At 25.4% G+C, this 18,871-nt stretch overlaps 1 pseudogene; it reads right to left on the bottom strand.

Annotated features, from left to right (window-relative positions):
* Positions 1–17,158: 17,158 nt before the first annotated feature.
* On the bottom strand, positions 17,159–18,529 carry LOC147068681 (uncharacterized; annotated as a pseudogene).
* Between the last annotated feature and the right edge of the window lie 342 nt (positions 18,530–18,871).

Below are 18,871 nucleotides of genomic sequence, written 5' to 3'. Positions count from 1 at the left end.
CTTTAATCAAAGATAGTAAGCAATCATGCGATTCTGCCATAAAAAATATTACATAGATCATAACCCCACTCGTGGTTTTTATTTATTATTTGCATGAAATTGTTCAATATCGCAATCATTTTTTAAGTTTAGATGCTATGTTAATCGCTACCTTTTTACTTTTTCGGCATAATTTTAACCTTTCAAATCTTTAAAAATAATTTTCCTTTAAAATTCAACTTATTTAGAAAAATTAGAATGATATAATAAATAGAAAAACACTTAAAAAAATATACTGGTAAATTTATAAAAAGACAAAGGAAATTTTTTATCTCGCAAAATACCATATATTTAGAGAGTGGTGATCGAAATACAGTTTTTTAAATAAATCTGAACTATTAAAATTAATTTATATCACAAGGGAACATGTTTTTAGCAAAAACAAGAATTATTGTGGTCATCGCTTTTATTCTATGATTTAAAAATTCCTAAAAACCTATTCGTTTGCCTTTTAAAATGCGCATATATTGATTAAGAACAAGAAATGTCGTTTTATTCGCATTTATTTCTATCAACAGAATATTAAGAAAAATATATCATTTCACCACACCCATCATATCTAAAAACACTGAATTTCTTTTACATTCGGACATATCTTTTTTGTGCATTGAATTCTAGATCATTTATTACTGATACATTTAACTTCTAAAGATTTGTGAGTTGATTTATGCTTTCAATAATAAAGGATATACATCAATAAATATAAACAAAATTTCACTAAAAAAATATGGACAAAGTTATTAAATAATTGGATTTTTGCAATAAATTTTTTTTTTATTCATAACTTATCGTGAAATTTTCAATGTAGTTCATTGCCACTTACAAGCATTCTAACAAGTCTAGCAGTCTCTCTTTGTTATTTTCTTTTTGTGAATTTTGATTTTCATACTTTAACTAATAAAATGACATACAGTTGAGTTCGAACTAAAATAAACTTTACATATGTGATTCTTTCCTACTTCGAACATTGTATACCACAGTCTTTTCTGAAAATTTTAGCTTCTCATAATATTTTTACCGGCCTTTTTAAAAACCGAATCAATAGAAATCCTTATTTTATACAACCGATCTATAAGTTTGTGTTATTTATTTAATTTTATATTCAAAGTCAAATAGAATGAATTTTTAAAACTTCCGTTTGTTTTTGAGTGTATTTTATGCTCTATATAGCACTTAAGATAACACGTTTAGAACCGGTAAAAAATATTAACAGCTCTATAACATATCATTTATAGATTCAACTTATAAATTACAGACATTAAAATTCCAATGAAACGGAAAAATAACACCACCCATAATGTTGCTATAAGCATAGCAGGTTTTTTAAATGATTTTAAATATAAATGATCAATTGGCTCAAGAAGACTTTTGAGAGGAGAAGATAACCCAAAGTATAAATACGCTTTGAAGTGCAGGGAATCGATCAAGTTGGTCTCGAGAACAAAAACTAAAATTGTAACCATAAATTTAGCCCATAAATATAAAAAACTAATAATTGGCTGATTTCTCAATGTGTTTTTTATATAATTCACGCAATAATCAAAATATTTTATAAATTATGAGTGTGAAGAGAAATATTTTAAAAAATTTATGGGATAACTACAGTGTTCACTTGATTACAATTTTTAAACTGTAAACCTTCCCTAATGACCCCAAATGATTAAATTAAATGACATAAAAACATAATTTAGTCGGGAAAGAAAAACACAAGCTGATATTGGTATCTTATAAAAATGAACAAATAAAACCATACCCACGTAAATAATAAATATATATCGTAAATACCAAGACTCAGTTTTATAAAAAGTTAATATATGAAAAATAAAAATTTCATAAAATCAATACAAACAAGGCGTAAAAATACCTACTATACGAAAATGAATTTTGACCTTTTTTTCTGCTGTTTTTTTTGCGATGGGTTAATATTTCGAGTAAGCTTAAGGTATGAATATTTTAAAATTTTAGATAATCACATTTCTCTTATTTTATTCATTTGTGGGTTGCTATTTTTTTTAGCTATTTAACCTTATTCAATCAAAACTTTGTAATTTTTTTTGGACAGATTTGGCTTGATTTACTTTTCCCCCATCATCTTTACAATATTCTTAATGCTCATTCTTATTTTGAGACTCAGGAGTATAACTATTTATGTCAATCCCACTGTTTGCACGTATATTTTTTATTAGTTGGCTTTCCCAACACCTTAATATACGACTTATAGTATTTTATAACCAATAAAATCCGAAGTTATGACGTATTGTACCATTCGTGTTCTTAATTTGTAGATAAGAGATATTTTATTTGCTATTAGGTCATATTTTCTTAGCTTCGCATTTTTTCGATGATATCATATAATATATAACTCATAAAGCAAGCTTCTAAACAAAAGTATTTTTAAAAAGCATAAATTATTAATCGTACATTCTAAAATATACGGTTTATGTGTCAATATAAACCTGGATTTATTCATCTTGATCTAATTCTTAATTTATATTTTTATCTAATAGTTTAGTTTCCATACCTATGCTCTGACTAATGAATTTAAGAATAATCAGTGATTACATTCGTATGATTTATGCCATTTCTTAAATATGATATTATATTTACAATTTAAATATTTATTATATGTAAGATAACCTAATATTTTGGCCCATATTTATTTTATTTAGCTTAGATCAAGTTCTATAAATAAATATAGCTGTAATTTTTATTCTCTTTTCATATTACCAACCGTATAATTTATATCATTGAGTTAAATTATTACTAAAAAACAAAAAAAATCTTGGCGAAATAAATTTTTGTAGTTTCGGTAAAGGTTAATTTAAAATGATAATCATAGATTACAAACATAAAGTAGTCAATCACAAGTTGAAAAATTTGAAAAAAAAATCTAATATATAATTATAAAAGGCTTTATTATTAAATGAATTTTGGATATTACCATGAATAAAATACGATGTTTAATTATTTTTTAAGCTATATAAGCGAATACATTATTAAAAATGTAATGTAGGACGTTGATTTTATTTAAGAAAAAACGGCTTTTTATGGGTACAATGGGTTTTTTAGAACACAAATTATCCTTTATATATATTTTTTAAAATCGATATCTATAAAGGTTTCTTTTAAGCATGTAAATTAATGCTGTAATATAGCCAATTATAATCCAATAAATTGCAAAATCAAGGGTTTACAAAACAAATAGAGAGGCTAAAATACAACAATGTAAATATCATTATAAAATATTCGGCTGAATAAGGGAAGAACTAAGATTATCTAATATTTTAAATAAAGTAAGTTTTATGCAGAATATGGCCCCGTATTGGGGTTTTATATTTATTAAACAAGACAGCCTAAACAGATTGCAATTATAATTTTTTTCGATATACTTAGATATAGATATGAACTTATTTTTTAAATTATTAGAAAACTGAATAAATCCTTGAACAAGATTAAAAATAGTTTGAAAATCTATAAATAAATCAATTAAGATGTCCTAAAAAAAATGCAAGAAACAATTAGTGATGTTTGACGTTTGTATCAGATATGGTGGGATTAATAAATAAGTTGATTATTTATTTTCTTTAAGATTCAAAAAATATCCATCATCTAAAAAGAATTTGGAAATATTTTAAAATAGGTTAAAATGCCAAAATATCAGTCAATAACATCGTTTTTTCATATTAATTTTGGTAAAATACAATTTTATACATTGCATTTTAATATTGAATGCAAAATGCATGGTATTGGAATCAATAATAGGTATTATTTGCCTATCTTATGCTATTTTAATGTTTCAAATTTATCAACGTCAATTGGGTCACCAATACAGGAAAATATGTATATCATATTAACAATGGATTTTATTAGTGTTCTTACGTTAGGGGATAGCAAAAGTCGTTTCAGCACCATAATAAAAAGTATTTTCTAAGATGAGGCTTTATTTTACTATAGGTTTTTTAGACGATTTTTAAGCATACCTTGCGGTCAATCAATATTAATAGACTGTATTATGATTAATTCTGCAATTACATGAGAAGAATTTTAGCTTTTTATCGTTTAAATTGATGATTTTAGGTGAAATATTCGCACCATTAAATATTGCTACACAAGGATTGTAAATATCGTAGAATGTGCAAATTTTTTTAATGAATACAGAAAACGGCAGTACTTTATATTTCCATTTATGTCTATAAAATATTGTCTTTGAATCTTTAAAGTAAGCATCAACACAATATGTCCCCTTTATAAAGCGAATTTTTTTTTACGAAACCTTATCCAGATTCCTTTTTTAATGGTGATAATTATATACTACGCTGAAACTAGTATTTTATTTCAAAGAAAGCATATTTAATGATATCATGATATATAAATTAAAATACGCGTCTTTCTATTTTAATTTAATATGGCTTGTCGAAATGAAACACTATTACAAAAATTATTTCGACATAAATATATTCTAATGTAAATATATAATAAATACAACGATTTGAAACTATTTTTTGTAGTTATGAATCTTTAAAAATATGTTTTTGGGCTAGTAGTGTGAGAAAACATTTTTTTGTATGTATATCTTGGAATATTTAGTTTGTAGTCAAATATAGCATGTCTTTAAAATATGTATTCTAGACAATTTTATTTAATCTAAAATATTTATATAAACATTATTAAAAGGTCTTCTGAATTAAATTTAGAACCTAATATGCATTTATTCTCTATATTATTGCATTTGTTTTATTCTACAGTTATTATAAAGCCTTTTTCTAATTTTCTTGCATAATATATATCTCTTGTATGATTATTTTATTTCACGTAATTAATAATACAGATGATTTTTTTATTTTGAATATTTAAGGACCTTTAAGGCTATAATTTGCATCAAAATATCTTCACTTATTGATCACATGGAAGCGATAAAGCCAAATGAATGCATGCATTTCATATAAGGGAAGTTATTTTTCTGTTAAATCTTTAAAATATTCGGTTATTAGATACAAATAATCACGCACTGAACATATATAATAAAATCTAATAGTTGGATGACAAGATATATGATTTTTTAAATATTTCGGCAAAAATTGTAATTTCCTTGTAAATGGCATTCTAAAAATCAAATTATCACAAGTGTGATCATTATTTGTGCATGAAAATCGCATCTTTTCTGGCATATATATATATAAATATTTAAAATATTCAAACTTTATATCATATATACAGTTTTAAAAAATTCAAACTTTAAATCATATAAACATATGAAAATATTCAAACATCATAAATAATTTTATGCATTACACCATAGTGGTAGCTGAGGTTAAATTGATCATACCTCGGTTATTAAAAGTTTTTTATAGAATGATTAATTTTGCTGTAACTAGAATTTTTAGCCCCTCAAATATATTATTGTTTAAAACCTAAATTGGTTTAAAATACATCAAAACTACTGATTTTTTGTCTTAAAACCTTGACATATTTTAGTATTGGATTTTGCCGTAGTCACAAAACACCACGATTTGATATTGTATAATTATACCGAACAACAAATAAAAACATATAAAAAAGAGAAAATAGTGAAAGAATAAAACCTAGATTGAAAAAAAACTGAAACTCACTGTTTATAGTTTCTGCAAAGTAAAATTGATTTTCGTACAAAAATTATAAAAAACCAAAAAAGAGATTCATATATAAATAAAAAAATACCCTAGCTATTTCATTTTAATTAAGTGCTAAAATTCGCTTCAACAATTGATGAAATTTTGTGGTCACCTCAATTAATTAATTAATTAATTATATCTCTATTTATTTTTTCATATAATTTTATGATTTTGCCTCTAAGTTCTTCAATTATCTTTGAATTCTAATTTTGAGAGGAATACTTTAACAATTATAATATAAGTTTTCTATGTCTGCATTTTAAGTGTGTATTTGAAGACAGTAATGACAAATTACATAAGAATAATAGAAAAAATAACAGAATATACCATCTTGTATTGTAATTTAACTAGAAAACAACGAATCTAGATTTTAAAAAAAATAAGATTGTGAAAATTTTAATCATTTTGACTTTCTATTTAAGATAGAAAAAGGCAGCATCTTCTTTAAAATACAAGATTCAGAAAAATAAAAAACCTTATCAGCATTTTTTAAATTTTAGGAAACGACGCATATGAGCAGAAATCCTTATTTTTCTGATATCAGCCGTTTTCATAACTGAATTATTGAATTTTATCAATGAGAATTTATTTATTCAAATTATAAAACTTTGAACTGTAGCCTTTTTGTTTTATTTCTATGATTTAAAAAAATTTTGTGTTTTTCTGCCAATTTTTTGGTTTAAATACTCAGTATTTCGATTAAATTTATTGTTTAGTAACCAAAATTTAGGATCTAGAAAGTTATAAGTTGTATAGTTTAATTTCCTATTGTCGCTTTTTAAGTGTGTGGGGCTATAATTATTATTCATATTTTTCACAAAACATCGAATGATTGGGGGCTTTTAATGTATGAAACATAGTATTTTGTTTTAAAACATTTTCTCGATCTAAGAGTGATCAAAAAGAGATGATAAATTTTTTAGAGTTAGTGCAAAAACCAAGATTTAATTTGTCGAGGTAGTAAGTTTGGATGATTCCAAATCAATATAACACAAAAAATAAATTAAGAGATGAGTTTGGATAGTTAAATTTTATCAGAATTACTTATACCCAAAAATTATTGATTTTATAGCATAAATTATAAAAATCCCCAGAAAAAAATGCATATTGGTTAATTTATAATCTTGAATTTGCTGTATTCTACGATGATATCATATAGAATTGATATTTTTGTGAATTTGGCAAGATACTTAAATTCATCTCATTTGAGAGAATAAAAGCTGTTGATAAAGATAGATCAGGGGAAGGTGTCAAAGGATGTATCAAAAAGTTGTGCAATGCGCTGATCCAGTCTCAAAAGATTGAATTGATAAAAAGAAACTTAACCCATAAATAATAATAAAAATATTGTGAATAAGTAATTAAAAAAATTGTAGTCTGGCAATTTTGAAGCTAACCTGCTTAAGAATGAAACATTTGTGATTTATAAATGAATGTAATGGGAAGAATTAAGTCTATAATATCCCAATATGTTCATAACTCGACTTTAAAAGTAAAACATTAATTTTTTCGATATTTCTTCTTGGGAATTCGAATATCAAAATAGTTTTGTGCTAAAAAAACCATTTACATGTATCATATTCTATAAAAATATTTTAATATGTTTTCAAATCATACACACTGAACCAATATAAATATCAGAAGATCTAAATTGCACTTTCTTATTTTTGAAATCGATTATATTTATGGAGAAAGTCCTCTATGTAATTAAAAAAATTTCCACCTTCGTAAAAGTCCCTGTTTGCAGGATGATCGCCGAAATAGGTTACGTATGGTGTATTTTCGACTTCTTTGATACTTTTTACAACGTCGAATAAATTAACACCGCGATATGATATTAAATTTTCAATATCTATACAATCAAATTCATACATAGAACTTTCGCTCAAGGCACAATTTAGGGGCATTTCAGTTACGAAATATAATTTTGCTACCTTGTTGGGCAATCTTCTCATTTCCGTTAGACAGAAATATATTCTTTCAAGATCAAGGTGATAGTAATTGTCTATTTTTTGATATGAAGTGGGAATAACGTGTTTTTTTATAACCATTTCAAAATCACTTCTAAACAGACGAATATTTTTTGTTTTTTCGCTTATATTCATCGCATCATTCAGCCAATTAAATCCATAATGCGTGTTCAAGGTTCTCAAGATCATTTTTCTCTCGGTATAGAAATAATTTTTCGATACATTTTCAATATCCTCGATATAATTGTCAATTTTTTCTCTGCTAATGCAATTTATTGATGTGATCCTAGGTATTCTAAATAAATCCGTTATATCAAATACGAATATTCTCCTGGGCATCATACAGATAAAATCAAGTAATTTTAAATCACCCCTGGTTAATTTTGATATTTTATCCATTTTACTATCACAATACGATCCTTTCGTGGATCTTTCTTTTTCATTTTTAAGATGAACTCTATCTACTGTTATTCTTTTAATATAAACCTTTTTTTCCGCATCGGCCATTTGTGTATGCAAACTTTTGCCCGAATTCTTATGATTCTTGACGAAGACGCGACGAATATATTCTAATCCTTCACGTGATATTAAATTCTTGATGTATAAATGAAACATCAGTGTATAAATATTTATATTATAATTCTCTTCAAATTTAAAAAAATTTAAATATAAATCGTCATCGAATTTCAATTCCATTTTATCTATGAGTTTTAAAACTGAATATCGTTTTCCTTCCTTTAATTTGTAAATCAAATACTCTTTTGCTTCTATTGAATTTTCTCCAATAAAAAGATCCTGTATGGTTTTAAATTCCTTGAAGAAAAAGTTTACTTCATGGATGTTGTCCAGTATTTTATCTATTTTCTTGTGGAGCTCATTTCCCATATAGGGCTCGGAAATTGCTGAAATTCTTAAACTATATAAAACTTCATTAAACTGGATTGCATTCGGTTCGAATTCTAATTACCGTATTAATGTGCTAATTTTAAACTATTTGTCTAGTTTAATTATTAAAAATTTTTTATGGAACATATCTAATTCTAATATAGCGAAATATTTTAATTTGAAATGATCAAAACATTGATAAAATCAAATATATCAATAGGGTTTCTTAATATAAAAATTAATTTGCTTTCTGATGAAGGCGATATGAAGATATTTATAGAATATACAAAGAAATTTTAAGATACCACTTATAATGTTAATAGAGACACATCCTTGACCATCAATATAATATTTAATAAATTTAACCTAATTATGGTTTAAAGCATCGCATCCTAAATAAACATTCAAATATATAAATTCTATTCGACAAAGATATCATTAATGGCTGGCATTTCTAACGAAAAATGATGATGAGTTTATAACAAGAGAATTTTGGGTGGTTTTGGATCAAATAATTAAAAAATTTAAAAAACGCTTTTAAATAAGCTTATATAAACATGGGTTTTTGCTCACCATCTAGCCCGATTCTAAAAATGGAAAATAAAAGGTTTTAACCATGTAATCCTTAAGGGTGGTCACAGAGATTTTATATTGTGTGGTATTTGATTTATTGTGCTTACAAAATATCATAATGCATTTTCGGGCTTTAAATTCATTTCAAAATTTCATTAGATGAAAATATGGTGTGTATATTGAATGGTACCGTGCTTATAGCAAAAAAAGGCTTCTGATCTTCTTTAAACTTATAATTATAACTGAATCAATATTTTATTGTAAAAAAATTAATAAAAAAATGTATTTGAGTAAACTGTGTGATGTATCATCAAATTCAAACCAATAAAATGGGGTTAATTTAATTCCGTCGATTAATTCATAAGTTAAATACTTGATAATTTTATTTTTATGCCTCGAATAAACCAAAGTACTAAGTTAAACAGGTTGAGACTAGATTTATTTGGTTAGCGAAAAATAAGTGTATAATTTATGTTTTATAGGAAAAATTTTTATAATATATTTTATTTTTTAAATATACAGTTCTATTCCAAAGAACCACATAAAATATTCTGAAAATCCTCGATTAACCTAAAATTTAGATTCTGATAAAATATTTACGTTAAAAAATATTGTTAAGACCTAAAAAATTCAGGTCCAAATACTTGATATCTTGGGCAATAAATATAAAAAATATATATTTGTATCTATCTATTTTTTTATTATGAAGTAAATTTTTATGTGATTGTATGAATATGTAAAGTTAATATATTAATATACAATTGGGATTTATTTTATAAACCTGGAAATATTTTCAATTTCAGAAGATTCTCTCTAATTATCTATAGATAAATCTTATCAATAAAAAATAAAAATCATCTGAAATACGACATTAAATTGTAGCTAAAGAATTACATTTGGGATTTATTTTATAAACCTGGAAATATTTTCAATTTCAGAAGATTCTCTCTAATTATCTATAGATAAATCTTATCAATAAAAAATAAAAATCATTTGAAATACGTCATTAAATTGTAGCTAAAGAATTAAATATGCGATCTTGTGATAAAAATATTATTTTTTTATATACAAGTCTTTTTTTCTGGTTTTAAACAGAGTTTAGATAATAGAATGTAATTTTTAAGACACTAAAACCTTTATTATACTTAAATGTACCACTAATTTGTTTTTCTAAAAAAATCAAGTTCTAAATTGTAAAAAATAAAATAAATTACTTCATGGATAAATAGAAGATTGTTGGTTTATTCTAGTATTTTTAAGCATCTGATAAATTAAAAAGATTTACCATATGTTTTTTATTAAAAGCTAAAAACTAACATGAGCCCATAAAAATAATGTTATTTATATCTAACATGATCAGAACTTTTTGGTTGTATCTTGAATTTACCTCTTTACGATTTTTATACTATTATTTATATTTATTCGAAATTTTAGAGCCTTTACTAAAATTATTATCAAAAGTAGACTTCTGTAAATAAACTGAATAAGAACACCTAAAATTATTTTGGAAAAATTTAAAAATGTTGAAAAAAAGTGTTGTCTAATAAAGTAAAATAATATGGATATTGCATATGCAGGTGCACAATAAACGAAACATACATCTTTAAATTATTATAAATTAATTTCTATAATTTAAAAAATTAAAAAAAGTTTAAATTCAATAATTTAACGTTTATTTTTTTATAAATATGAACTCGCTGTTATTTAAGCAGGTACAAGAGGTTATGATCTTTTGGTCGCAAGAAATGCACAAGACCAAGAATACATCATCCAAACATGGTTTATGAAATTTTTTGTAAACTAAAATAATATTAAATTATGTATTTTTTAGTTAATATTGGACGTATATCTATGAAATTTGAAAACATTTGGTTTTAAATAAATTGGAAAATTAAGGTTATATTATTTCTAAATACTGTTAAAGGTATATTTTATTAAGGATTTTTATATCTTTCAGGGTGGGTATTTTTGCTAAATATATCAGATCGATCATTCTATCAAGCTGCAATGTCTCTAATTCACTAACGATACTAAAGTTCCAAAATAATTATTCCTTTATATTATATTATACAAAGTTTTTTCAAGACATAAATACAATTAAGAATATTCCAGCTGTTTTTCATTACGTATATGGCAGTGTTTACTGATAATCAACCCGCCTGAATATACTTAAAAAAAGGTTCGTCGATTTTACGATCTTGTACTATTTTGTAGGTAAGTACTTTTATCTTGTCTTGATTTTATATTCCGCATGTTTATAATCCTTTTTACTATTTTTGCTTCGTTAATATTTATTATTTAATTATTTTATAGATTTGAATAAAATATAATAATACGCTGTTTTCAAGATTACAATCAAATAAATTTGCATTATATTTATTTTTTGTGTTCGCATATAAGTGGAAGAACACATATAATACAGGATCAGACATTATTTCTATATATACAATAAATGCTATTTCTTGCACCAAATTTAACTCAGTAGTAATCTATATAAAATGAAAATTATATAAACCTTATTTGTATCATTTTAAACAATTAAATATGAACTTATTGTATTTCTTTAATTTAATTTTACCTTTAAACTTCTTTATTTTTTTAATATCTTATGGTGAAATAATACTTTAAAATATATTTTCGACATCAACCTTGCGGGTAAAAAATAATTTCTACATTTTTTGTAAAAATATACTTTAAATTATTAAATTATTTGAATAAATCTTAATACATATTTAGTAACCTCTATTACTAATCCTTTTTCGAAAAAACCAATGAATACGCTGTATTATAGTACTTGAATATGTGGGTTTCAAAAGAATATAAAATGTTTTAGCAGTACTTAACATTCATAAATACATGAAATTTCCTGAGCTTACTAACAGAAATTTTCAAAAATAACAACTTGAAAGATTTTTCTTTTTTAATTATAATATTCACAAAAACTCCAAAGAATAACTCCAAGATAAACATGGTTTAATTTCTACCAAAACCGATGCTATGCATATTTTTTGGGTTATTTCTTACATGAATCCTAATTTAATACCACGATCTTTCACCTTTAACAGACTTTTTTGATTTCTGTATTGAAATCCGTATATTTTTTCACATGATAAACAAATTTTTTATTTCTGATACAAACATTTCGATGTACTTTCTATCCTTCAGTATAAATAATATAGCATTTTGGAACTTTTTCTCTGAATAACTTTATATAGTAGAATTGTTTATCTTAGTTACATCACAGGCAAAAAGTATTTTTTATCAGTTCTTTCTATACCAATATTACACCCAACATCTTTGACTCTGTGCCCTCAATTATATTTTCTATTACCAATTTTTGTCACATGCTCTTAAAATTATACCTGGCCCAATTTTTTATATTTACCAATGTCATTTCTACAGAAAATGTTCTTCTAAGAACCATGCACTTTTCATAGGTAATTCTTTTCACAACACCAGCACATTCAACATAATTTTACACAGTGTCTTTTATAAATGGTGATAAAAAACCTTTAATAGTTTTTAAACTGGAACTTAAGCTTTTTTTAAAATTTACAATATGTTAAGGCGCTTATAATCTACATTCATTGTTGCTGCACCCATCTAATTTTAAAATATCATTAATTTATGCAATTTTTTGTGTTTAAATTTACTTTATTACATATATAATATTTTATTACACTTTATTCTTTAGCTAATCTTTCGAATTCATTTTGTGGGTGCTAAAAAAAAGCTAAAAATGGGAATTTTAGAAAGTTCCGGAAAAAATTGAAGCGAATATGATCTAAATTTCCAAAAGTGCTTTAAAAATTATTTCTTTCGATAATTATAGTCATTCAAACAATAGCGAACGGGTTGCCACATCATACAAATATTTTTACTTCTATGAATATTTCGTTAATATATATTGAAAATTACAAATTATTTGCTTACAATACGCTTCCAGTAATTAGTACGATAATTTATTTTTTTGCTCTTTATTTTATTATCAATTCATTTTTTTTTAATAGCCATAAATTCTAATAAAAGAGGTATATTTTTATACAATACTATATGTTTTATTATGCTATTTTCAGCATCTAAATATGAAATTTCCATAATTTTTACCTATTATGGTTATAAGACACAGAATATAGAATGTACGAGTGAGGATTTTGAAGTAATATTTACCAATAATATCAACTTCTTTTTAATATTTTTGCATACTATTGGAAGGTATTTTGTATAATTTTTTTGTGTTATATAGATTCTATCGATTTGTAAACGCTTCAATCCACATGTTTTTTTGGAATAAAAATAATTATTTAAATGTGTTATTTTTGTTTTCAGATGTATAAAAAACTACAAAATTGTGTATTTAAAATAGTTTTTTCATGTTTAACAACAAAGCGAACAAAGGCTTTCATAGTGTTCAACAATTTTTTTGTCCTTTTATATGTACAAACGATTAAAAGCAGAAGTCAAGATGTTTCTGATCTTACGGTTTAAATGTATAGCTGCTTTATAAAAGTACTGCTTTTAAATATTATTCTGTAAAAAGAACGAGGTTTAGGGTATATGAGTTCAAGGATGTTTGATGAAAACAAGCGTAGAAATTTCATACTAATTTCGCACTTTTTTGTTTCATTTTATATTTACGATTGATGAAAAAGTAATGAAATTCCTTTAAATTTAGAGTTTTATAAAGTGATGAACTGTAATTTTTTATTGCACGAAAAAAATCCTTGAAATGCATGCTCAAAAGGGGGCATAAGCTGTTCGAAAGAACTGATAGGCAGAATTAAACATTCTCAAACTTTATTTCATTTCAATTTAAAATACAACAGAAGAGGTATATTTCTTAAAAAAAATACTACGAATATTCAAGACCAAAAAATATACCATAGAATCTCTTTTTAATGCTTGTAGCCTATAGGGCGAATTATTATATTCACAAAAAAAACGCTACAGTCCAAAAAAAATCATGATAAAACCGCAAAAATGATGATTAATACCTATATTATACATCAAGGTGTATTATTGGCGATCTTAATGATCAAAAAAATCGGTACTCACTTTAAAATCAATTAATTATAATTTTAGAATAAATATCGAAAAAATAAGCAATATAAGAATTAGATAAATGATGACATGTATGTTGGGATAAAATTTGGATTGAAGAAAATACTAGACAGTATATATAAAAATACGCACCTAAAGATAGGTTTTATAAAGTTCAAATCCATAAAACTTTTTATATAGAACACAAACACTAAAAATTTTATTATAGTTTTTTTATCTCAAAGGGTAAGTGTAATTCTTTAAAATATGATTATTTTTCTATTTAATACTAGAAGAGTGTGAATTATAATCACAAATATTTCCAAACAATCAAATATAAATCGAATATAGTGATTGTTTAATATTTATATCAAGCATAATTGTAATAAAAATGTAGATTCAGCTTGGTATGTTCACTTGCAAATTTATTTATTTTTTTACCATAAAATACTATCAGTTTCAAATAACACTTTTATAGATATAAAAAATGTAGTCCAATACGTGTTACAATTTACAAAATAATTACAAATGATTAATTTTTCCCGTGATGAATTTATTAGATTAAAAATATATCTGGAAATATCAGCATTTATTTAATTAAAATTTCTTTATTTTAAAAAGAATGTACATAGATTGTTATTCTATTGCATTTTTTATGAATTGAATGTTTTCGAATGCCATTTATTTTCGTTAAAGTAAATTATTTTTATAAACAAATATTTAAGGATTCTTGTATTATAATCCTTATATTTTTATGCAAGAAATCAATGCTTTTGAAATTGTTTCAAAAATGTAAAATGGAAAAATCACAATTTTTCAATGTAAGGTTTTTAATTGTAGTTTAATAAGTATTGAACCAGTGACCTGCATATACTTTTTTTTCATAAGATTATACGACACTTTAAAAACCAAATACTTACTTGGTTTGTGATTTTTTCACTGCAAAATTCTGATTTATTGTTCGTACAATTCTTTCAATCGAAATTATTCAGTGTATTCACCCATTTCATCCCAATTTATATTTAATATAAATCTCTTTTCATTAAGATTTAATAACTATTTTACATATTTATTTGCAAAATTATTTTTTTACCCAAATTAAAATCACCTTAAAATTTTTGGAGTATTTAAATTCTATATTCTTGGTGTGATCGGTCGTTGTATCTTATGGTGTGTAGATTCTATTGAGCTCCAAAACTAAATATATAGAACTAATATATCGGACGAATTTCTCAAGACAAAAGTCGCTTTTTTCATCATAACATTATAAAATCAGAGATAGAGAGAAAGGCTAAAAGGCTTTATTTAAACAATTTTTTTGGGCTATCGCTTCTGAATACGTTCCATCACACCAATAATATCTTAGATTACAATCACTTATGAACTAGAATATACACAATTCTTTTTAGCGCCAATATCAAGTGTGTGTTTAAAGTTATGGCTTTTTTTTACTGCGGGTCGGCATACCAGTGTTTTCAGTATCCCTTTCAGCTAGGCGGCATTAATTACCTGTTCGATAATTTGTAATGCTCTTGCATATTAATGATTCGAATCATCTATCTTTTTAATATAATATTCTAGGCTAAATATTTGCTCCTCTCAGTCGTAGATTCTATAAGATCTGAGATCATAATTAAAATAGATTAAAGTAATTTATGAAAGGCAATTTATCTATGTACATCTATATAATATATCTGGAGGAGCGTGTGGTTACAAAATACCATAAGTCGTATATTAAAAGGTTAGGAATGCCAACAGAAGCGGAAGCATACGCTCAAACAATAGAATTGAGGAGTAACTTGAACTAATAAGTCTTGAATGAAGATGATGCATTGATGATGATTGTAAAGATGATGAGGAGTAAAGAAGTATCAGCCAAAAATGGTCTATTGAGCAATCTAGAGTATTGCTTAAACAACTACAAAAACCTAAAAATCAAATTAACCCATAAATAAAAATCAACAAAAAATATATCTAGGTAGTTATCATTATCAATAAAACGTTTCTGTGGATGATCTGTATTTTATAGAAATAAAAAGGGAAAACAAATGTGTATTATGAATAGTGTTAGAAAACACATGCCTTTTTAAATGACAAATGCAAAATCATTGCACTTTTTTTTCAAATATAACCACGAAACCAGGGGGATTTGGTTAATGACTAAGCTACATGCACTGTATTAAAACATAGATGATAAATTGTGTTTTTCAGATCCAATATTCTTAAAAGATACATTTTTGGAATTAATATTAGCTAGTCATTTACTGTGTATATGATCAGAATAAACCATCTGACAAATTTTCATTAAAATATTTTTATGTTTTATGGATACTACTAGCATGTTTATATTTAGTTTTCGAATCAACTTGGTTGTGATGATATTTTAGACAATTAAAAATGGGCCTATCCTGTTATCCACTTGCTATATCTTGGATTTTTAAAAAAGAAGGAACAATACATGTTTGAATAAAATAGCTAGCCTTTTATAAAAGATCATACTATGTTTTTTATCCGTTAGAAATGTCTTTCTTATAGTATAATAAGAAATGATAAATGATTTTTTATTTCATATTAATCGGTTAAAAATTAAATTTTATAATGTCCTTGAATTATAAAATCTTCTATTTTTTATTTGAGATTATAAATCATTTTTTTTGTACTATATTCATGACATATTATTATAATTCCCTTGAATTATAAAATCACACATTTTTTTATGTTATATAAATCTGTTAAAAATGAAATTAAATTTTATGATGCTCTTGAATTATAAAATCACATATTTTTTATTTTATATAAATCTGTTAAAAATGAAATGAAATTTTATGATGCCCTTGAATTGCAAAATCACATATTTTTCATGTTATATATAAATCTGTTAAAAATGAAATGAAATTTTATGATGCCCTTGAATTATAAAATGGTTTTCGTATAATATAGCCTTGATTTTCTTTTAAATTAACCTTGAATCGAAATTTGATTTAATTTTGAGGTATTTACTTAAATATTGTCATAGAACCCCTGAAACCCCTTTTCAATGTCATTTTTGAGACCATCAAGCACATCTCTTATTTTTTCTTCTTTACCCTTACAAAACTTCATACCCACGAGTCTTGCAAATAGTGAAGCCGTGTCTTTTTTAATTTTATCCCATTGCATTCCTTTAACGTCTTCAATCAGAGATTTAGAATTTTCGAAGTAAATGATTATATTTGCTAGCATGAGTCTAGTTTTGGTGAAAGATGAAAATCTATCGTATGCGCTATACCCGTTTTGTTGCATAAAGTCTTCTTTAATAAGCTTTGCGATGTCGAGGACGAGTTTGTCCATTTCGCTTAGAGAATTTCTTCCGACCAGTTGTACGATTTCAGATATATCTTCATCGAGTTGTAAAATTTCTTTTGTGATTGTTCTGTTGTGTGTGAATGTTTTATCTACTGAATCGTAAAAATTTTCGAGGCTTTTATAATATTTTGAGTATGAAAGAGACCAGTTTATACTTGGAAAGTGTTTTCTTTGGGCTAGTTTTTTGTCGAGGCCCCAAAATACTTGTACTATTCCGAGGGTAGCTGAAGTGACTGGGCATGAGAAGTCTCCACCTGGTGGGCTTACAGCTCCTACTATTGTGACACTTCCGATTAAACCTTTCAGTTTTTTGTCCTTTTTATCTTTTTTTGATATTGAGTATTCGGTGTTAATACTTTGATCTTTAGATTTTATATCATTTTCATCATTCAAATTGGCGTTATTCAATGTTTTTATAATTCTTAGATTAGAATCGGTGTTATTCATCGAATTTATAATAGAATCGGTGTTATTCGTTGTTTTTGTGTTGTTTATATTAGAATCGGTGTTATTCATCGTTTTTATAATGCTTAGATTAGAATCAGCGTTATTTATAGAATTTATAATTTTGATATTAGAATCGGCGTTATTCGTTGTTTTTGAGTCATTTTCGCTTTCTTCAAATAAAGTTTCGGATTTTTTTTTTGGATCTTCCCTACTTAAATTACCATTAGCTGAATCATCTTCTTCCATATCGTTTTCTTTGAGAACAGCATATTTTGTTCCAAGACATTGAACAAGCCCTGCTCTTTCATAGAAATGGGCCAATTTAGCGCCTAAATATGCTGGATACCCAGAATCTGCTGGCATTTCAGCAAGTCTTCCGCTGATTTCTCTTAATGCTTCTGCCCATCTTGATGTTGAATCAGCAAGCATAGTTACGTGCATTCCTTGATCACGAAGATATTCAGCTATGGTTATTCCTGTATATATGCTTGCTTCTCGAGCAGCCACTGGCATATTCGATGTATTTGCTACTAAAATTGTTCTTTGCATGATTGAAATGCCATCATCTTCATTGGGACTCTTTTCAGATAGATTACTATTTACAGATTCCTCTTTTTTTTCAAGGTCAAGATTGCTCAACTGTTTGTCAATATTATTTTTTGTTGAAAGGCTATTGTCTAACATCATTCCCTTTTCAATTTTTAGGGTAGGAAATTCCATAAGAACTTCACTCATTTCATTTCCTCTTTCACCACACCCAACATAAACAATAGCATCACTATTTGAATATTTTGATAATGATTGCGAGATAACTGTTTTTCCACACCCAAAAGCACCAGGAATAGCAGTTGTACCTCCTTGGACACAAGGAAAAAGAGAATCCAGTACTCTTTGTCCCGTGAATAATGGAGTAGTCGGTTT

The sequence above is a fragment of the Rhyacophila brunnea genome, unplaced genomic scaffold, assembly GCF_057557595.1.
Source record: "Rhyacophila brunnea isolate RB1 unplaced genomic scaffold, BYU_Rbru_1.0 scaffold_28, whole genome shotgun sequence".
Classification (NCBI taxonomy): Eukaryota; Metazoa; Arthropoda; class Insecta; order Trichoptera; family Rhyacophilidae; genus Rhyacophila; species Rhyacophila brunnea.
The sequence above is the reverse complement of the archived record's forward strand: the minus strand, read 5'-3'. Positions and strand labels throughout refer to the sequence as shown.